The 23,898-nt window shown below is 42.9% G+C and overlaps 1 protein-coding gene across 3 annotated transcripts in view; it reads right to left on the reverse strand.

The window, feature by feature from the left end:
• LOC121545019 (serine/threonine-protein kinase D3) overlaps positions 1 to 23,898 on the reverse strand; it is a 55,043-nt gene that overhangs the window by 29,394 nt on the left and 1,751 nt on the right. The window lies entirely within an intron of this gene.

Consider the following 23,898-nt stretch of genomic DNA (forward strand, 5'->3'; position numbering starts at 1 on the left):
ATGCCTTTCTTCACTCCTCTCATCTCTCCCTTTATGTTATGATAAAGTGTGTTTCCCCAACCCCTCTGCCTGCCTGCCAGCCAGCCAGCCAGCCAGCCAGCCTTCATCATCAGATGTAACGGGTTGATAAGGGCTGTCAGGGAGGAAGAGAGCCAGAGAAGGGATGGATGTAGGGGGCCATCCTGTGTGGCGCTCATCGAAGCGGGCACCTGGTGGAGGGCCTGTGCAGGCCTGTGTCTCGCTGCCAAGATGGCTGCTCTGGCATGGCCACCTAACACAGCTGCTTCCCTATCAGGGTCACACACAATGCCCACGGAACAATGTGAGCCGTAACACAACGAGGCCCACGGGCACCAGGGAAGGCACACGGTACGGCAGAGGGGAACACCTGGAGCTACTAAAATGCTCCTCTCCAGGGTGGTGGAGCCACGGCTGCAGGCTGACACCAGGAAAGAGGACAGGGGTAGGGGCTAGACCGACAAACTATGCAAACTGCTTTTAAATGACACTTGTGAGATACTGTAGAGCATAAACCAGAATTCCTCTACTGGATTAACCCTTAAATAAACATCTTTATACACACACCGCTAAACAGCTCATTCAATGTGCCTAGTCATCCTCTCTCCTCATCCACTTCCAGTAAAGTCCCTAGAGCAGCAGAGCAGAGCCTGGCTGAAGGCCATTAAATGGCCTAATCACGTAAACAATGATAAACTCCTGCGTTTAAAAGGCCTGCTTTATTCCCATTGTGTATGGAACATGCTCTGTCTGTTAGCTGCTGCCTTACATAACTGCATCATCATCCCCAGCGCTCCCAGCTGGCTAGCCGTAGCTTCTAGTCTAAAACCTTTATACACAGCAGACCAGTCTGCATCTCCTCCTGTAGGCCTGATTCAGTCTGATGAAGGTCCATAGACTGAAGCGTCGCTATGCCTGTGTAGCCTAATCCACCCATGGCCAGTACTAAGACTGTAGACTAGTGGAAAGGAGGGCTGAGGAGGCAAGGGTAAGGGACAGTGAGGGCACTCAAACACACCATAACAATGACCCCAGTGTTAGGGCTACTGCTCCTGGCTTTAATGTAACTGAGATAAGCTGGGGTCCTGTGGAGAGCAGGGAGTTATGGGAAAATATATATATGATTCCAGAGGAGGAGAAGCAACCGCAAGGCTCTGTGTGTGTGTGTGTGTGTGTTGGCCCTGGCTGTGAAGACAGGGTGCTGAAAGGAGGGTGTGAGAGTGAGGAGAGCTCAGTGGATAGGGATCTTATGATAGCTGCCCTGCTTTCCACAAGATCCAACTTCACTGGGCTTGGTGTATTCAGCGCTTTGGGTTTTATTGAGGAAGATTGCAGGAGTTTATAATGATGTAGATATGACTAAACAACATCAAGAACGTATACCTTTACACAGCTTTATGTTTCCAAAACAAAAGGCCCATCCTAAACCCTGTTATCATTTAAAGTGATTGATGGCATGGCTCTTCCTGTGTCCAGAGTGAGATGTCAGGGTGAGGTTTTCCTCCATACGTCTGACATGCCTGCTCTCCAGACCCGGGGCTCAGGGCCAGCCCCCTCCACTTCCCCTCCTGCCCTGCTCCGAGACCTGGTCAGTTGGAGTCACCTCCTGTTGGCAATGACTGCAACACTTTCCACAGCACATTGTTCCCATTCCAGCACGGGAGCAGCCACAGGCACCTCAGGGCTACAGAGGGGTACAGTTCTGTACTGGGGAAAGGGCTGGGTAGAGAGCTGTGGAGAGGGCTGTTCATCTCCATTCTTGGTATGAGGAAGCCCATGTTAGGAAAGATCATGGGGGCATGAGGACACAGGAGGGAAGAGAATAAGCTGTGCAAGTTACTGAATAGTGTAGATCCAAAATGGGGAATAGCCTGGTGATTGGTTGCACGGGGAGGCACTTGCATTAGCAAGCTATATCGTTGCTTTGTTGTTGTTAGGCAATAAAGATGACTAATGTAACAGAGTGGCATCCAGGCTGGTTAAAGAAATGACACACAGCTCGGATCAGGTCCCATAGTGACTAAGCATGGCCTTTGTAATCAACACACACTGTGGGGCTAATAGCATACAGCCATTCAGCCCCACTCTGCACAAAGAGACGCAGCGCGACCACACACACACCAAAGACACCAGCATGCCAAATCTGTGTGTGAGGTCCGCGCGGCAGACTGGAAAGCAGAGTGGAAAAGGGCTTTGACGTGGTAAGCTTTTGATAAACTGACTAATCTGCCATTGATATGCTAAATCCCGTTAGAGGCAGAAAGAGAGGGAAGGGAAGGATGGATGGGGCAGACGTGAAATATGGTACATTTCAATGAGTGCCAAAAACAAATAGCCTAGGAACAGACATGGAAAATCGAGTCTGACACAACTGTTCTGGTTTGAATGAACAAAACCATTTGTCTCAGGCTGCAGTTTGTCTCCGAGAAACAAGATTTACTTCTTGCCTAACTGCAACACATTTCAAAATAACAATGAATCTAAGATGCAAATGAATTTGAGTATTTATGTTGTTATAAATCACCAAGACTGCTCAAAGTAAGAATAACACACAGAATTTCTAGTATTCAGTAAAAGTAACAAGTACAAACAAGATAGAATTATGCTATATCTTGGCTGGTTTCCATGTATGGTGATCAGTGAAACATTCTGTTGATGCCTTTAAAAGCAAAACTACTTTCAAATTCAGCCAAGGAAATGGGACATGTATTGCATGCTGTATGCTGGTGTGTGTGTGTGTGTGTGTGTGTGTGTAGGGATATTTCTGCCATTTAAATCCTTGGGCTAAGCGCTTTTTTCGGGTCGCCTAAATCCAAACTGTAAAAAATCCCCAAATATATATATATATTTTAATTATTATTAATTTTCGAGATGGAAAACCGCTTTCAGAGTAAACTTCAACAACTAAAAACAGATACAGTATAAACTATGTTGAAAAGATAATGGACCTACAGTGCCTTCAGAAAGTATTCACACCCCTTGACTTACTCCACATTTTGTTGCGTAGCGCTGAGCGATGAACCGAAATGTCAGTTATTTTTCAGTTTTTAAACAACTAATTGACCGAAGTCGGTTCAATTATTTGAATTCCATTTCGTTCGGTCTTTCTCTGTGAGATCAATGTGCACATTGATCTCACAGAGATCCAGCCTGAACTGTGCGATGTAGTAGGAAGTTGTAGTTTCCAACAGGACAATATTCTACATAATTTAGCACATAAAACATGGTAATTAACTACAATGACCATAATCCATTGCGTGTCTACTTGTCCGGTCTGTGTTTCTTTTACACCTGCTACGGAAGAGACTGAATAATGAGCGGGATATAGAGAGTGGCTGTTGTTTCGTGAGGTATCTCTACCTGAAAATACATGATCTAAGTGATTGATAGTTGGTATGCAGCAGTCATAAAAGTATGCCTTAATTACTTTGAAGAACTACAAAATATTGATTTTGTCAGACCGCATAGGCAGCAGCTCTATAGAGATGTTGACTTGAAATGAAATAATAAAGTAATCAAATAAAACATGTAATATACACAACAACTGAAATATTTTATTAAAGTCAAGTAATGTGAATAAATTATGGTTAATAAGTGATAAGCAGTAATGGGCAGTCACTATCATCATGATACTTGTATTAATTGAACCTTAATTGAACAAAATTGAAAACCGTGATAATATTTTAATAATCAAACCAAAACTGACCTCAAAAAGCGCTAATCGCTCAGCACTATTGTTGTGTTACAAAGTTGGATTAAAATAGATGTCATTGTCATTTTTTTCTCAACAATTTACACAAAATACTCTGTAATGTTAAAGTGGAAGAAAAATTCGAACATTTGTAAAAGATTAATGAAAAATAAAACACTAATATATCTTGATTTGATAAGTATTCAACCCCCTGAGTCAATACATGTTAGAATCACCTTCGCCAGAGATTACAGCTGTGAGTCTTTCTGGGTAAGTCTCTAAGAGCTTTCCACACCTGGATTGTCCAACATTTGCCCATTATTCTTTAAAAAAGTATTCAAGCTCTGTCAAATTGGTTGTTGATCATTGCTTCACAACCATTTTCAGTTCTTGCAATAGATTTTCAAGCAGATTTAAGTCAAAACTGTAACTATCCCACTCAGGAACATTCCCTGTCTTCTTGGTAAGCAACTCCAGTGTAGATTTGGCCTTGTGTTTTAGGTTATTGTCCTGCTGAAAGTTGAATTAATCTCCCAGTGTCTGGTGGAAAGCAGATTGAACCAGGTTTTCCCTCTAGGATTTTGCCATTCCATTTCTTTTTTCACCTGAAAAACTCCCCAGTCCTTAATGATTACAAGCATACCCATAACATGACGCAGCCACCACTATGAAAATATGAAGAGTGGTACTCAGTAATATGTTGTATTTGATTTGCCCCAAACATAACGATTTGTATTCAGGACATAAAGTGAATTTCTTTGTAGTTTTACTTTACTGCCTTATTGCAAACAGGATGCAACAGGCTTCCTTCTTTTCACTCTGTCAATTAGGTTAGTATTGTGAAGTAACTACAATGTTGTAGATCCATCCTCAGTTTTCTCCTATCACAGCCATTAAATTCTGTATAACTGTTTTAAAGTCACCATTGGCCTCATGGTGAAATCCGTGAGCGGTTTCCGTCCTCTCTGGCAACTGAGTTAGGAAGGACGCCTGTATCTTTGTAGTGACTGGGTGTATTGATACACCATCCAAAATGTAATTAATAACTTCACCATGCTCAAAGGGATATTCAATGTCTGCTTCTTTTTCTTTTTACCCATTTACCAATAGGTGCCCTTCTTTGCGAGGCATTGGTAAACCTCCCTGGTCTTTGTGGTATAATATGTGTTTGAAATTCACTGCTCGACTGAGGGACCTTACAGATAATTGCATGTATGGGGTACAGAGATGAGGTAGTCATTCAAAAATCATGTTAAACACTATTATACACGAGTCCATGCAACTTATCTCGTGACTTGTTAAGCACATTTTTACTCCTGAACATATTTAGGCTTGCCATAACAAAGGGGTTGAATGCTCTTTGACTCAAAAGTTTTCAGCTTTTCATTTTTATTAATTTTGAATAAAAATAATTCCACTTTGACACTATGGGTATTGTGTGTAGGCCAATGACAAAATCTCAATTGAATAAATGTTAAATTCAGGCTGTAACACAAAATGTGGAAAAGTCAAGGGATGTTAATACTTTCTGAAGGCACTGCATATATTTTTTTTTACAATATAATCTTTGAGAACTAACAATCACCAAAGTAAAACCTAGACAGTCAGGGAGAATAGAAAATTCCAAAAACAACATTAGTCATGGAAAAATACATAGAATTGCAGGAAATTAGCTTTAAAACTACAATATTTTCTCTCAGCTACATCGCAAAATACAGTGGGGGAAAAAAGTATTTAGTCAGCCACCAATTGTGCAAGTTCTCCCACTTAAAAAGATGAGAGAGGCCTGTAATTTTCATCATAGGTACACGTCAACTATGACAGACAAATGGAGAATTTTTTCTCTCCAGAAAATCACATTGAAGGATTTTTAATGAATTTATATGCAAATGCAAAAAATATGCAAAAAAATAAGTATTTGGTCACCTACAAACAAGCAAGATTTCTGGCTCTCACAGACCTCTTCTTTAAGAGGCTCCTCTGTCCTCCACTCGTTACCTGTATTAATGGCACCTGTTTGAACTTGTTATCAGTATAAAAGAGACCTGTCCACAACCTCAAACAGTCACACTCCAAACTCCACTATGGCCAAGACCAAAGAGCGGTCAAAGGACACCAGAAACAAAATTGTAGACCTGCACCAGGCTGGGAAGACTGAATCTGCAATAGGTAAACAGCTTGGTTTGAAGAAATCAACTGTGGGAGCAATTATTAGGAAATGGAAGACATACAAGACCACTGATAATCTCCCTCGATCTGGGGCTCCACGCAAGATCTCACCCTGTGGGGTCAAAATGATCACAAGAACGGTGAGCAAAAATCCCAGAACCACACGGGGGGACCTAGTGAATGACCTGCAGAGAGCTGGGACCAAAGTAACAAAGCCTACCATCAGTAACACATTACGCCGCCAGGGACTCAAATCCTGCAGTGCCAGACGTGTCCCCCCTGCTTAAGCCAGTACATGTCCAGGCCCGTCTGAAGTTTGCTAGAGTGCATTTGGATGATCCAGAAGAGGATTGGGAGAATGTCATATGGTCAGATGTAACCAAAATAGAACTTTTTGGTAAAAACTCAACTCGTCGTGTTTGGAGGACAAAGAATGCTGAGTTGCATCCAAAGAACACCATACCTACTGTGAAGCATGGGGGTGGAAACATCATGCTTTGGGGCTGTTTTTCTGCAAAGGGACCAGGACGACTGATCCGTGTAAAGGAAAGAATGAATGGGGCCATGTATCGTGAGATTTTGAGTGAAAACCTCCTTCCATCATCAAGGGCATTGAAGATGAAACGTGGCTGGGTCTTTCAGCATGACAATGATCCCAAACACACCGCCTGGGCAACGAAGGAGTGGCTTCGTAAGAGGCATTTCAAGGTCCTGGAGTGGCCTAGCCAGTCTCCAGATCTCAACCCCATAGAAAATCTTTGGATGGAGTTGAAAGTCTGTGTTGCCCAGCGACAGCCCCAAAACATCACTGCTCTAGAGGAGATCTGCATGGAGGAATGGGCCAAAATACCAGCAACAGTGTGTGAAAACCTTGTGAAGACTTACAGAAAACGTTTGACCTGTGTCATTGCCAACAAAGGGTATATAACAAAGTATTGAGAAACTTTTGTTATTGACCAAATACTTATTTTCCACCATAATTTGCAAATAAATTCATAAAAAATCCTACAATGTGATTTTCTGGGGTTTTCTTTCTCATTTTGTCTGTCATTGTTGACGTGTACCTATGATGAAAATTACAGGCCTCTCTCATCTTTTTAAGTGGGAGAACTTGCACAATTGTTGGCTGACTAAATACTTTTTTTCCTCACTGTATGTAGAATTGCACAAAAAAATAATTTTACTACACAAATGTCTCTCAGCTCCATGGAGAATTTGTAGAATTGCAGGAAATTGGCTAACAAAGTAAAATATTTCTCTACACCGCCAAAATGGGGGCCTCTATTTTTTATTTGTTTTACTTTGATGCAGAAAAGACCCTGGTGTGTGTGTGTGCGTGTCACTGCCTGGCTGCATGTGTGTGTGGGGGGCCAAAGGCTATCAGTCATCACTGCAAGAGGAGGATGGTAACAGGGAAACCCTGTCAGAGAGGGGAGAGAAGAGCAGGCAGGGTCTGACAGATGGACAAATGACTACACTGAGGAAGGTATGCTGTCTGACCCGGGCTGCCTGACACCTTTATGAGGCTGGCCCTGGGCCAAGTCTGCAGTGATTGACAGCTACATTATAGGCTTTATTTAACCAAACCCATGTTTCAACAAGCAACTGGTATTGCTTTATGGCTCTGGAATATGAAGAATGATACGCAATGAGAACATGAAAACAAATCAATCAAATGAGCTACACTCCCCTACGTATTTATTTGGACAGTGATGCTCAACTTTTTTTATTTGGCTATATACTCAAGCATTTTGGATTTGAGATAAAACTTTTTGGATGCATTTGCAGTTTGTTTTGGTTGTGTTATGGAGTATGTTGTGCCCAATTGAAATGAATGGTAACGGGCGTCCCGAGGCTGACCCCGGTCACCAGTTGAACGGTGTATCCTCCGACACATTGGTGCGGCTGGCTTACGGGTTAAAATGGCGGGTGTTAAGGAGCACAGTAAAAAAAAAAAAAAGAATGGTAAATAATGTATTGTGTCATTTTGGAGTCACTTTTATTTTAAATAAATTAGAATATGTTTCTGAACACTTTGTGATGTCACGAGAGGCTACACAGCTTTCAGCGGGATTGCTCAAGTAGTGCAAGGAGACCAGGTTCAACCAAAACAAGGATTTTATTAAAGGTCTTGGGAAACTAACGAAAGTATAACACAATTCTGTTCTCTGGTGGCTCTTTAAGGGTTAACAGTTCAGGGATGTCTCTTCCCCATCCAAAATCATAACTCTCCCTCGCTCAAATAACTTTTACCCAGTCTTACTGTATTCCACGTTGCAGCTAGTGGCCAACCCAGCAAAACGTCCTTCCAAATGTCCCACACGTATTTCCACAGGTGCATATATCCAAAGGTGAGTATTTCCCAAAGGTAAGTATCTCCAAATCCTTATATTCCTCATGGAAGTGGACGTGCAGCACTCTTGTCCTCCAGAGAGCCCAGCTTGGAGACTGTGTCTCTTCCCCTTCCCAAACCTTCAGCTCATCAGCTCCTCATTTGTTTCAGCTGCGTGGGAAGATTGGCCATAGAGGGGTGGAGTTCCCGACCATACCAGCAGATGGAGCCATAGCTGTCTGGGTTTGCAGCCATCTCAGGGGGATGTAACGTCCCTCCAGGACACAGCCTCTCGTGACATCACACATCCCCCTCCTCGGGACCGACGTCCTCGTCGGGGTAAAGGCAGCGAAGAAGGCATCACGCCGGGAGAGGGCGTCCGCATTGCCGTGGTGCTTGCCAGACTGCTCTCTCTTCAACTCCTCCAACTCTAGGACCAGGGACTCAGCCTCCTGTTGTCTCTCCTTGAGTTTCTTACTGAACGCATCAGCCTTGGTTTTAGCAGAGTTTAGCTTCTGTTGAGCAGCTTTCAGTTCCTTCTCTCTCTCTGCCTCCGCATTCTTCATCTTGTTCTCCAACACCTTGTACTTCTCCTCTGCCTTCTTCTGGACCTCCTTACTACTGCGCAGGGTCTCCTCACACTCCTCGATGGTCCTGCGCAGCCTCTCCAGCTCCTCCTGTTGCTTATGGAAGGAGCTCTGTTGGAGTTTAGCCTGGAGGATATCTAACTCTTCTGTCTTCATGTCTAACTGTTGCTTTAACAAACGATACCTCTCAGCGGTCCCCTTCAGACCAGACAGTTCTTTGTCCAGATTCTGTAGCTCCGTCTCTGTGTCGGTCTGGGCACCTGCCATCCCTATCAGAGCCCGGGCGGGAGTGAGTAACTCGGAGGATTGCACCGGAGCCTTCCCAGGATGAGTCTTGCCTCTCCGTTTCCGAGGTACTCGGGTTATCCTCTCCTGAGACTCTCTCCAGAGTGGGTAAAAGGCTGGGCAGTCTCGTCCAATTAGGGACAGGGACGGGGAGGGAATCAACCACCCCCGCCCGTCGTGTGTATGGTTCCCCGTGTGCTGGTCATTGTAAGTTCAGTAATGGGGTATTCTCTGGTGTCCCCATGGACACAGGAAACTGGGAGGACTTTCCCGGGGGTCAAACACGTTGGGCCCACCAAATCCTACGCACCAGGGTGGCCCGGCTACCAGAATCCAGTAAGGCCTCCACATCATGGTGATTCACAGTTACCGGGCAGGTGGGGGGTCGATCTGGGCCGCCATCTACGACTCCCAAGAGCGAGGCAAAACGATGTGTGGGTGCTGAGCTGGAGGACTCCGCAGTGGGCATAGGTTCATCGGCTGGTTTCCCACACTGCCAGGAGATATGTCCCATCTCCCCACACCGGTAACACTGTCGAGCTACATGAATGTGGATGCTACCATGATTATGGATAATCTCTAATGAATCTTGAATAATGAGTGAGAAAATTACAGAGGCATAAATATCATACCTCCCCAAAAATGCTAACCTCCCCTGTTATTGGTAATGGTGAGAGGTTAGCATGTCTTGGGGGTATGATATTTGTACATCTGTAACTTTCTCACTCATCATTATTCACGATTCATTCATGATTATCCGTAATCATGGTAGCATCCACATGAATGTAGAAGTGTTCAGAAACATATTCTATTTTTATTTACAATAAAAGTGACTCCAAAATGACACAATACATTATTTACCATTCATTTCTATTGAGTTGATACACAACCAAAAAAACTGCAAATGCATCTAACAAGTTCGTAGAGTCACAAGCTTGATGTAGTCATTGGGTGCTAGAATATGGGACAAAATACTAAACTTTTGACACTATAAGTGAATTTGTCTAAATACTCATGACAGTTTCACAGGGGGCACTAGATACATAAAGTACATTCATTTCTAAACAGTAAAACAGATATGGTCCCCTATAGCTCAGTTGGTAGAGCATGGCGCTTGAACGCCAGGGTTGTAGGTTCGTTTCCCACGGGGGGCCAGTATGAAAATGTATGCACTCACTAACTGTAAGTCGCTCTGGATAAGAGCGTCTGCTAAAATGACTAAAATGTAAATATAAAAAATACTATTAAAAAAAAGGTGACATCCTGTACTGTCGCCTCATATAAAACATTTGATCTCAAATCCAAAACTCTGGATTATAGAGCCAAATCAAAAGTTTGAGCTTCACTGTCCAAAGAAATACGTAGTGGAGTGTACATCCGCTGCTTAGTCCACTAGGACTACAACCAAGTAGCAACATACTGTACAGCAAAGTGGGATCTTGTGATTCCTGTTAAAGTAAAGCCTCTACATCAGATCTAGGTCCTCCTGACATACTGTATATGGTCAATATGTTTGGGTCACATTCATGTCAAAACCACAGAAGGTACAGTTAGTATTTTAGTCGAATATTATTACTTTAAGCAAACGCTCAAATCACATTGTGCAGTGTTGTATGTTCATCAAGGTACTGAGTGCCAGAAGTCAGATGATAAAGCCATCACAAGACTGGACTGTGAAATGATGTGTTTTTATCTGCCATAATGCAGCCATTCATAGCTGTGTATGACATTGTTTATCAGCACAAAGAACAGCCTGGCTCTTCAACCCCAGACCAAGCGACCAACCGGGAAGCACAAGATGTTATTCAGTTGTTTTAGTAGCCTGGTTAACTAATGCGTCTTGATGAAGTCATAAGAGGAAGCAGACCTTAGCACACTGATTGTGGATGTGTCACTGTCGTCATGTTGTGGTGGTAAGGCATTATACATGGAGCAATAGGTCAGAGAAGGATCCGCTACAGGTTAAAGGTTAAATTCCGAATGTGACACAGAGGGTTAAAGCTTGAATGCTAAATGTGAAGTGGAGCTAAACTGACTGAGCACTGTGTGGTTTAATTGCAAAGGAACGAAAGTACAATATGTGAGACTGAAAGTCCATGACAAAGAGGAAGATTGTTTTGATGTCAAATGCAAAACTTTTGTTTAACTTTGTGGCACATGTTAGGGACCACATCAGTGGGAAATGCACTGAATACACGGTCCAAAATCTGCACATAGGAAAAGCTAATTGTGTTCTATGTGGCCTTGAGGAAAGTAATTGGTGTGTGCGAGTCACATCAAGCACATTTAGTGGAAATGGAAAACTGTGTTAATTATTAAATTAAGTTTCCCTCTGTCTGTCTTCAGTGAAATTATTGCATTGGTCTTCATTAGATGATTAATATAATTGGAAACAGCAACGTCATATAGCTATCCCACATAGCAGAGAGAGCACTAACATAAACCACGTGTAAGCGACAGTAGGCTATTCATATCAAAACCCTCTTCCTGGCAATGAAGATTGTATAATAAACATTTGACACTTTGTGATATTATGTACTGGACATTATACGAAGTGTTTCAAGAGGAATTTGAGGAGGCGAGGAGGCTGGAAGAAATACGAACGAGCTGCTCATTTTGGAGCATAAAGATGACACAACTGAAAATATAACTTCTCTATTGGCAGACTGCTGGTTTTAGTCGTCTTAGTTCAGTTCTATGGGGTTCATTAAAAACCCCGGCATATTCCAATGTGTTTGGAGTGTTTTGTTGACCATAATGTGCTTTTCAGTGCTTCCCATGACTGGTAATTTACCATATCATTAGCTTGTCTAATATTCCGCTAGTCCTTTTGATCGTGTACAAAAATAACACAACAACACACGTACACACACACACACACACCGTACACACACACACACACCGTACACAGTACACACACACAAACCCCATCTCATTGAGCTTTCATGAAAAAAGGGCAAAAATCATCCCTCTCTCTTGACAATGTTTTTGATCAGTGAGCCCGCCACCCACGATGGGGCAGCAGCCATTAGTTCTGGAAAATTAAAGGAGAATGGTATTCATGACTGATCCATACAAAACACTTGGCTGCTAGCAGTAGGCTAAAGGCCCTGAGGACAGTGTTAACAGAGTACTAAAAGGTCAAGCGTCCACAATTCCTCGATGCTTTAGGAGATTTGTGTTCGTTTGTGACGCAAAGGAGGCCACACTAAGCCAAGGGGAATCATGGGACATGTAATGTACAGTAGCATAGCGTAGATGAATGCTGCTTCGCTGGGGCTTGAGTGCATTGTGCAATGCGGTGATAATCTATAGAAAATGCATCTGTCCATTTCACAGCTCTTCCCATATACAGTAGGTATTCTATACTGTACAGTATATGCTGAGTCACACTGTTATATAATATAATAAACTGCTCCTATAATCTCTAAGGCCAGGCGTCTGCAGAGCATGTGCCTTCCCTTCTGCCCAGCCCGGCAGCCAGTGAGCGGAGAGAGGGAGAGAGAGAAAGAGAGAGAGAGAAAGCGAGAGAGAGAGAGAGAGTGAGTGAGTGAGTGAGTGAGAGAGTGAGTGAGTGAGAGAGTAGAGAGAGAGAGAGAGAGAGAGAGAGAGAGAGAGAGAGAGAGAGAGAGAGAGAGAGAGAGAGAGGAGAGAGAGAGAGAGAAAGCGAGAGAGAGAGAGAGAGAGAGAGAGAGAGAGAGAGAGAGAGAGAGAGAGAGAGAGAGAGAGAGAGAGAGAGAGAGAGCGCATTACAGTGCATTACATCAAACTATTCGCTCCCCATTTTGCAGGCCGGAGTCAAGGCAAACACACCACAGCTGGAGCAGAGAGGCAGAGAGACTTGGAGCAGCCAACTGCACAGCCCATCTGCATAGCACTATAGTCCACATATGGTTCCCATTTCACACATACTACTGCTTTACTTCCTGGACAGACCAACTCTATCAGCCTCTCTCTCTTAATCTCCCTCTCTCTCTCTTTCTGTCTTTCCCTCTGTTTATCTGTTACTCTCTCGCTCATATTTCCTCTGTTGCAGGCCTTAGTAGCCACCTTCCACAGCAGAAAATCCATCTTGGTAACAAACTGAGCCCAGTGCAACGAGATGCAGTGAAAAGGACATTTATGTGGTGGGGGAGTGTTGATGTTTTTTTTAGACGTTATTTTTGCTCAGAAACGACCATAAGTACAGTTCCACGTGGTATGGCGATTCAGATACATCTGAAAATGTATTACTGTGTAATCCTAATGGGAAAAGTCAATGGAAAAATTGAAAGGCTTTGAATTAAATCAGTGACACAATAAGGTAGACTGTATTAGTGGAAAGACTATGAAGCACAAAGAAAAAAAGCTTCCTCTGCTAAAACGTTTCCCATTTATCTGCTCAGGACAGGATTTGGAACAAAAAGGCAGAACTTGCACATTCCACTCTGTCTGTGGACAAGGGTCACCATAATGACAGAGTGCCTTATTGTCTGACCAACTTTGCAGAGCACTATTACACTAGCTCCTTCTTCTCCTCCTTTTCACTATGTTCCAAGAAAAGTGTGAACACCACAACCGTATAGGTTCAGCCCACTGTGAGATGAAAAGAACAGAGCTTGAAAGCATGCCAAACCTTCATATGTAACTAATTCAGTGCTGGTGTGGGGCCCTTACCTCGAGAACCCTGTACTGAGATACCAAGTGCTGACAAGGTGAAATCACAGTGCTAACCACAGAGCTTAGGTCTAGGCCTCTCTCCAAACCACAGAGCAGTGCAGTCATGAAGAGAGTCCATACACCTGTCAGCATAGACCTGCTTCCACCAGCAGGACAAACCATAAGATATACTCCTACTACTTCATTTACATTTGGGATAATGATACTTTGATACTATAATACTCCTCAGCCTGACATGGACTCTCTCTTCCTGTTCAAGGTGGTCGGACTGCTCTTATTGGAGACGCTTCAAACATTTAGTCTACATTGTTCTATATTACTGCCCTTTCAGTATTGTGTTGATTCAGACTCAAAACTACTCAACACTACTCCTTTGTGTCCTCAAGTGGAACAAGTGCTCCAGTCCAGTCCTCAATGGAGAGGAGATAGTGGAGATGAGGTCACTACTTGGTGGCCAGCTCCTTAACGAGTCCTTAACAAGAGCTGTCTGAAAGCTGAGAGCCCCGGTCCATTCTTTACAGATGAGAGAGACTCGCTCTCTTCCCCTGGTCGTCTTGAGTGTGTAAGTGAGCAAGTGAGTGTGTCCGGGGGCTGAGAGGAAGAGAGGAGAGGAGGAAGGCTGAGTCACAGGAGCCGAGACCTCTCAGGAAGAGCGGAAGAGAGCAGTGTGATCTGAGCAGCTCTGCTAGGCCCTGGGCTCTGAGTTATGGACCCTTGGTGATGCTTCTGTAGCCCAGTGTGCCTTGAAGATATACTACAAACACTCTCTCCTCTCTGTCTGGGAATGGCAGGGGACTAGTGGCGGCCAGTTGGATTTGATTCTGAACACAGATTAAATAATAATGTGAAGCTTTTGATTTAGGTAAAAGGATATTGACAGTGATCCAGAGTTTATCTCTGTGCTCTGTTAGTATAAAGAGCCATCGGGTTTGACAGTAGACGAGGTGACCATATCAAAAGGCTATTGCTGACCATCTTCACTGCTTATCATTCTAAATGCTGAAATAAACAGTAGTCTAAACAGAACACAGAATACATGCACACACTTTGGGTCAAATTTGCTCATGATAACATTCACTCACAGAGACAGACAGAGACACACAGAGACAGACAGGATTAAAAGCCACTGCTGTGAACAGAGAATCCATTTGGACAGAGCCTGAGCTACACAGATGACGAAATAGGCCACTGAACACACAGTATTCCTCCACTAACCGCAGGCAGCTTATTGAGAAGCAGGCGAAAACAGAGCCTGCTGTGGAAACAGGGAGCGGCTCTGGAGAGGGACTTAAGTTAAGAGTATGTATTGGCTGTGGAAACACGGTGACAGACATGGTGAAAGACATGGTGACAGACATCACGCCAACTGACTGACTGGCTTTTTTACTTGTGGCCGAGACAAAAGTAAACACAATATAAATTAAAAGCACACGGGGACCAGAGATGCTGAAAGATGTTTTTTCGTTTCATTAGCTTTTTCAACCACTGTGAGATCAGATCAGATCCATTGTTGCTCAATGTCACCATTAAAGAGTCAAACTTGTCCTTTAAGTTCTCAATGGGTTATGGGTTTCTTCCTGCTTGGTATTGAGGCCCTGTTGCACATCCTCTGCCACCTTGCTATCAGCCTGGTCAGTGAGCTGACAAACAGGAAAGGAAAACAGTTCTGAGAAAGCACCTCAGAATGCAGCCTTTTCAACCTGCTGCCCGCCACATCGGGGATCGATGATGCCGACACTGGTGCTGCCGTGCTGCCGTCTGACAGAAAACACGACGCTCCATATGGTTAACATTGTATCAACCTAATGGGGGGAAATCACACTGTTTCTGAGAACTAACAGTTCCCCCATTGTTGCTGTGTCTCCACGACATTTGTGGACACTGACCTCCATTCTTCTGCTGAGACCAGTAATGTCATTAGGGTTTAACTGTAAAGAGACACAGCAAATCAACCAACCTAGGGCCAGGCCGGACTCCTGAATCCTCTCTCTATCAGTGTGTGAACTTGACACTGGGCCAGGTCTCTGCAAGTGCCCTCAGCATTGGTCAAGGTTTTAATCCATTAAGTGTGCTGCCGAGGCGGCCAGGTCAGAGAGTGCAGGCAAGGTGGAATGCCTGTCTGTGCAGAGGGGGAAATATACTGTAACTCCAAGAGTGAGTGAGCAGCCGCCAGCCAAATCAATGAGGGAAATGTGACATCCTTCTATAAACAGGAATATATTGTACGCTGGTGTAAGATTTATGAGGGGATGTTACTTTAATTACTTGTTCTACAGTATATCTGTCCCCAATCACTTCACATAGGCTGTACTAAAGGGATAGGTGAGCACAGGTTGATTACTGTACAGTATGTGCTTGAAAATCTATACACCTGCCCTTTCAATATAATCAGAGTTTGAACCCCTACTTAGAACTATTCAACCAGTACTAATAGAGATTGGAGTAACACTAGATTATCTCTAGCTACCATTGTACAGTCATAGAAGATGGTGAAGTACATCTGTCCCAGTGGCCCACAGACTCTGCCAGTGCAGAGACAAACCAACCACAGGGTGGTGGTGAATTCTATGGTTGGGTCTGGCTCCTACCATTCAGCAGGGCACCATTGGTCATATAGCAGGCCAGCTGGCCAGCCGACCACAAACCAGGCACCAATGCAGGCCTGCCGCCTAGCCGTCCTCCCCCCTCACTCCCAAAGGAGGTCCACTCTTCACCAGTAACAATGCCCCAGTCTGTCATTTTGTGACTCTTGTGGGTGAGTGTTCTGTTCTGCCATGCCACTCTACAATTGGGGAGATGGAGACTGGAGAAATATGAACTGCAGATGGGAGACATTACTCAGTTCACTTAACTATAGTGTTTTTTTTTTTATCCCTCCCTCCATTTCCACAAATCACTCAGGACTGGATAAATTGATAGATTGCTTGCACAACATGGTTATTCTGGACATAAGTGAAGGCTTATGGTGATACAGGTATCCCTCAGTTGCAGCATTCATATAACCATCATTTAGCCTGAACTGGCCTAAAAAGATAGAAAATTGAAATATGACATTAAGCCTGCACATGAACTCGAAGAAAAACATGTAAGCTGGAAAAATGAACCCTGAAATCGTATATAACAGTCTCCATTCAGAAGCAATTCCCATAACTTATAACACTGACAGGTTTTGACTCTAGGGTGAACCTTTTTTCTCAGAAGCAGCCGAATGTGCTTTCCAGGATGTGTCTTGCCCCATGTATATCACACATAGCGCCCAGTGCTGAGCCCAGCCATGCTCAGGGTGAAATATGGTTGTTCCATAGGAACATGCAGATGTGTGCTGAGCAGAGCTGGGCTGAGCTGTCCAGGCCTATGGGGGAGGGGAAGAGCAGGGGATGGATGTGATTTATTTCCTGTGAGTTTCAGTTAGTTTTGGCTAGTGGGAGAGGTGTACTCTCCAGTTTCCATCTGCACTCTCTCTTTTTCTCTTTCACCCCTTTTGTTTTCATCTCTCTCTCGGTCTTGCTCTCTCGCACAGAAATCAGTTCTGCTCCTGTCGTTTTGATAAATACTTTAATCGAATATGGGGTGATTAAAACTATTAACGTGTTGTGCGACTTAAGCGCCATTAGCTGATGATGTACCAACTAAATCTTCCCAAACAAATGTTGTACGTGGCAAATCATATCACTAGGCTGCATGTACTGTTCCATACGTCAAAGATGTGCAAATCCCTTGTTTATCATCAGTTGTTGTCCATTTTATTTGAATTTATTACAGGAAATTTTATTGAGAGCGACGTGATATTACGCAAAGGTTCAAAATATTACCCAAATCCTGCTGTTTTCACCATACTGTTTCATGTTGTCCAGCTTGACCCATGGAGTGTGTGCTTCTCAAAAGGCCTTTGTTCAGATAATTACACAGGCAGCTGTGCTACTCTCAACCAGAAACTGGGAGTTACTCTACTGCACTAACAAACCAGTAGGAAAGCAAGGGTGTGCTGTACTGTGCCAGACAGCCACATTTCACAGTACAGTATATGCAGCTGTGGCGAATATGTTCAGAACAAAGCAGGAATATCCTAGGGACAAGGGGTAAAGCAGAAATGTTAATAAAACTGCCTTAGTTTTATGTTTTTTCCCCCATTGCCTTGCCAAAAGGACTTCAAATTTCCTTCCTTCTTGCAAGCTTTATCATCCCCTCGAACAGCTAGAGAGGAACGTTAACTTGAAGGCCAAGGTACACTGTAAACCCTACATTTTATATCAAACACTTTCAATGTTTCAACAGACGAGGCTACGTTTCCCAACTTTCGCCTCCAAACATCCCCACCAGCTATTTAATCCTGCATTCATAAAATATCAAGGCATGTCGAGCATGCCATAAACATATGATATTAAGCTATGTTGAGCATGCCATAAACATATGATATTAAGCTATGTTGAGCATGCCATAAACATATGATATTAAGCTATGTCGAGCATGCCATAAACATATGATATTAAGCTATGTTGAGCATGCCATAAACATATGATATTAAGCTATGTTGAGCATGCCATAAACATATGATATTAAGCTATGTTGAGCATGCCATAAACATATGATATTAAGCTATGTTGAGCATGCCATAAACATATGATATTAAGCTATGTCGAGCATGCCATAAACATATGATATTAAGCTATGTTGAGCATGCCATAAACATATGATATTAAGCTATGTTGAGCATGCCATAAACATATGATATTAAGCTATGTCGAGCATGCCATAAACATATGATATTAAGCTATGTTGAGCATGCCATAAACATATGATATTAAGCTATGTTGAGCATGCCATAAACATATGATATTAAGCTATGTCGAGCATGCCATAAACATATGATATTAAGCTATGTTGAGCATGCCATAAACATATGATATTAAGCTATGTTGAGCATGCCATAAACATATGATATTAAGCTATGTTGAGCATGCCATAAACATATGATATTAAGCTATGTTGAGCATGCCATAAACATATGATATTAAGCTATGTTGAGCATGCCATAAACATATGATATTAAGCTATGTTGAGCATGCCATAAACATATGATATTAAGCTATGTTGAGCATGCCATAAACATATGATATTAAGCTATGTCGAGCATGCCATAAACATATGATATTAAGCTATGTTGAGCATGCCATAAACATATGATATTAAGCTATGTTGAGCATGCCATAAACATATGATATTAAGCTATGTCGAGCATGCCATAAACATATGATATTAAGCTATGTTGAGCATGCCATAAACATATGATATTAAGCTATGTTGAGCATGCCATAAACATATGATATTAAGCTATGTCGAGCATGCCATAACCATTACACCATCCTCTACAATTTGGCTGACGTGATCCAGAAACCCAGTGTTGTAGTTACATTTTTTATATTTAAATGTCATGGCACCCCATCCCAACAACATAACATCATCCTCCAAGTATGCCTGGATGGGGAGCGGAGGAATGCTGGTTGGCTGGGCCCGCTGGCTGCTAAAGACAAGTCATTCTCAGGGAGTCATGAACTTTTGTCCCGCGGTTGCTCCCTCTCTGGCTGCACGAGAGGACTTGGGCGACACCAAACAGGAAGCAGCTCCACAAGCTGACGCTATCGCTGTTTATACCCTATTTATCACGCACAGAGACCCGACCAAACAGCCAGGGCCGGGGCCAAGGAGCCAGACCAAGAGACAGACCCAGAGTCTGGTGGCAGGCAGCCATAGATAGAGAGCCAAACCTGGGCAGCCTGGTTCCAATCAGGGTGGGTCACATCACTCACTTTCTCTGCTGTGTCTCCTCACAGTCCCAGAGGAGCCTGCCTGGTCTGGGTGGGTGAGGGATGGTGCTCTCACGCCAACTGATGATACTCTTAAAGGGTCATCGTCTCATTGACTGAAGTGGAGCACAGAGGGCTACAGCTACGCAGAAGACTTGAAGAAGAAGTTATCATCTAGGATCAGATTTAGGATCAGGTTATCCCAAGTTCAATCTTAATCATTTTGAGGTACTGTAAAAGTTCCCTTACCTATCTTAAACATAGAGAGACAAAACAGACCTCGGATCAGTGAATAAGGGCATATTCATTGCACATCCCAAAGGGGGCCCAGTGGTTTGGCAGTCAGTTGGATGATGAATGAGCTGTATGGAGTCCATAGAATACACAGCTATTATAACTGATTGCATTCCCTAAATAGTCTGATTCAAAAAGAGGGTTCAGCCAAGAGATAAAATGTCAATGCTGTGTTAACAATGTAAGTCCAGGTATGTATTCAGTGAAAAACAAGGGAAAGAAACTACTCTGTCAATCTAGGACTAGGCCAAGGACAAAGCAAATTCAAACCTAATACTAATCCGTTTCAAAACATTTGAAGGGAAACAACTGCTCCAACAGCATATGCTTCTGACTGATGTTGCTCCATGTTTGTTGTCTGGCTCAGTGACTGACTGGTGGATCCCTTACCCACTACACAGTCCCTCAGTGTGGGAAATGATAGCATACGGGGGCAAAGTTCTGTCCAGACTCTATCTACTGAGATATTAGCGTATAAAACATTTTTCCTGTCCGCACCCCACTGACACAGAAACCCTGGGCTCCACTGACTGTAAGGAATCTAGAATGGCAGAGGTGGGGTCAGAGTTCATCTGCGGGAAAAGCTACAGAGGCAAAACGCGCTGCTGCTTTAATAAAAGGTTAACAATCGTCATGCATACTTCAGTTGTATTACAGAGTGGTGAGGATGGACTTGATGGACAGAAAAGCGCACAGTGATATTTTCCACTTATATCAAAGCCATATGGGTGGATTTCATCAGACAGAGAATACTGTGAACTCCTATAACAGCAGCAAGATAGAACAACCACTAGCCATAGAAACACATTGCAGACTGAATAACAATTGAATCATTTGTAACACAAAAGTACAGTGCCTATTCAGCAGATTTTAATGTAAGTAGCAGATTTTAAAGTAATAACTCCTCTATCTAAGGTTAATGCAAACTGACTGTGTTGATTTTCTAAAAGCACTTTCTTCATATCATATTTACAACCTTTTCTTTAGCTCTTGTAACTGACTCTAGCAACCTTGCCAATACATTACAAGATCTATGCAAATATCAGCAGTGATCAGATGTTCTGCAGACCAGAAATCCCCAGAAGTAGTTAGTGAGTATCAGCAGACCCCATAAAGAACAACAACATTACACTGGCCTGGAGGACTGTGAACTTGGCCTACATTACAGTAAAGGACACAAGCGATGCACTCTGAATTAGCACTGGTGGTTATATGGGTTTCAGGCCTGTCGAATGGTTCAAGGTATGTTCCTTGTAGCGATCACCAGCTCAGTCGTACTGAAAGGAACGTGTCAGCTCAATGTAGCTCAAAGCTGCTCCACTTTCTGAGAACAATGAATCTCTTGAGAGGAAAAGGTTACAGAGTATTTGCATTCTAGAGGTGATGAGTAAGGGGAGGTGAGAAGTGAACAAAGTATCTATACTGTGACTATGTGGGCCAGCCAGGATGCACAGAGAGAAATATTATTACGTTTCTCACCACAACCCTCATGCCCGCATTTCTCCAAAATACCTGATCGCTGTGACAGCAACACTTTGCTCCCACCCCTCCCTTACGTTTATCCACTAGACACGATGGAATGAGTTCTATAATCTCACCCCCTCACTCAGTCTCTGATTAATTATGGACACAAATAGAGTAATCTTCCTTATGGATGTCAGACGATAATACAAAGGTGAATGTGTGAATGTCATTTCATTAAAACAGGTGTCTGTGATTAGAACATCCACACATAACAACAGTAGGGCCTACACCTTATCCATCAGATAGAAATCCAACAGCGCAAACTACTGAGAAAAAGAAAAAAAAAGGTCATTGAGTAACGGATGTCATAAGAGAAAGTAAGATTTATATAGTACATGGCCATAAAACAGATTATGTTTCATAAGCTGAAAAACTATTATCTAAACTTTCATGATCTAATAATCAGTCTAATGTATGGTATCAGTTGGTGCTGAACATCTGAATGTGGATCTGTCGTCTGTATTCTGAGGCAAGGCCGTTCATACTGTATGTTATTATCTACACTGATCTGTAAAGAAGCACAAGGAGGACACAAGGATGCACTCTTTGAACAAATGTCCCTCATGAACCAACTTCATCTCTAGATTGCTAAGAGTTAAAAATCAGACCAATTCATGGTAATGGAAACCCTGTAATGGACAAAGACAGTGTGCTTGCCACCAATACAAATTAAAGAACAAACAAATGGAGTCAGCAAACTACATTTGGTTCCATTGGTTTGCTCTTGATATTACAAACTTGCCTTTGCCTCTTTCTAGCCAGTGGCACATAGGCAACCACTGTTGATTGATACAGTCTATATTTCAGTTGTTCAGCCTCTTCTTATGCAGGAGCCATAACCCAAAGTCATTACCGACAGCCACCATTGTCATGGAAAATAACCTGGCATATGCATTACATTGTGGATGACTTTGAGAGGGATAAACCACTGAGTGGTTCAGTGTTAGTGTCTCCAGTGAGAATACACCACAATGTAAATAGCTGATGCTACTAGACCATGCACGGCAACCGGAGAAGGCTCACTGCTGCCGAGCGTGCTGCTGTGGTGCTTAAAACTCATTCTGTGCACAAGACACAGATGTCTGCTTCACAACAAAAAAACTGTCACAAAAACTATGTGTAAATGGACAAGTATGGCACAGAAATGGCAAACCACAGATGCTATGCATTTCAGGGCAACACTGTCTGCAATACAACTGTCTCACTGTTTTGAAGAGTTAATTTCAACTTGCAACCAATGTTCCCTCTAAGCTACGCACTCCCTAGGACTACCCCACAGAAGAAATATCAGCTTGCGCAGAGAAACACGAGATTGAACTTCACTCAACTTTCTAGAGTTTTCCCCCTTAGTTAACACTATCAACGTTTCCCTTTACTGTGGGAATTGTGATCGAATCAACGCAATATTAGCCACTTTCAATGCAACATACCAAAACAAAAATAACTATGCAAGAGATTTTGAACGCAGAACGCATTGGAATATGATTTTATTGCTTTGACACGCTTTACTCAGCATGTACTCTACACAGACCGTTGCGGCAAAACCAATCAGAGCTGCAGTAGGCTTATATGCAAATAGACCATTGCCATATATGGATCTATGCCATTCACTTTGAACTGGACTGTGTTTACAGAATGAGCGGTCGTGAGTAGATGCGCTTGTTTTGCGATCAAAGCGAGAGCTGCATGTTGCCACGTGTGCACAGTTGTTCATTGCCAGTTATTGAGTTATTAGACCAGTTATAGATCATTTGTAGTCAGCAATGGGGGAGTAAATGCCTCCTACAAGAGCAGAAAACGTGTACATTTCTAGACATCTTTGAAAAGCGAGTCAGATAAACAGCTTATTTTTGTCTTAAAGGGGCAGTGTTGTATTTTGAGATAGGTTTGAATAAGCTAAGTAGCCAATAGGCAGAGGGTAGCATAATTTGTCTGATTCCCTGTCATTTTATTTTGTAAAGTGGTTTCTTGCATCAAACAACACAACATCATTTTCAGTCACCTCCTTGTCTGAAGGACAAGTGGATAAACAGGTTAATGTCTCATGGAATGTAGGCCTACATTGAACACCACAAATCAAATCAAATCACACACATTGGCTGCTACTGTAAGCTGAATGATAGAACAGCTATTTCCATGTTAAAATGTTAAGGGATGCATTTTCTCCATTGTTTTTGATGGTAGGCCACTCTGGTAGGCCTACATTACGATCAAATAGCCACAGTAGCCTACTTGACCACTGTCTGAAACTGTAACTTAAAGTGGGTACAGCCTCAGTGTTCATAGCAAGCGCTTGTTGGAAGTTGCACAGAATTTTCACAACGATCAAGTTTGCGCTCAGCAGACCTGAAATTATTCAGTGCCGAACTATGCCACTGATTTGTTTAGCAGTATGCTTGGTGGACTTTCCAGTGGACTTTCCAATCTTTCTTGAAACTTGGAATTGAGCCAAAAAAAAAGACCACTTAAGCTTTTAGGTTTTATAGTGAATTTGCTTTCTCTTGCTCAGGCCTACCTATTGCATTTCATTCTATC

Source organism: Coregonus clupeaformis, chromosome 29, assembly GCF_020615455.1.
Source record: "Coregonus clupeaformis isolate EN_2021a chromosome 29, ASM2061545v1, whole genome shotgun sequence".
In the NCBI taxonomy this organism is placed as follows: Eukaryota; Metazoa; Chordata; class Actinopteri; order Salmoniformes; family Salmonidae; genus Coregonus; species Coregonus clupeaformis.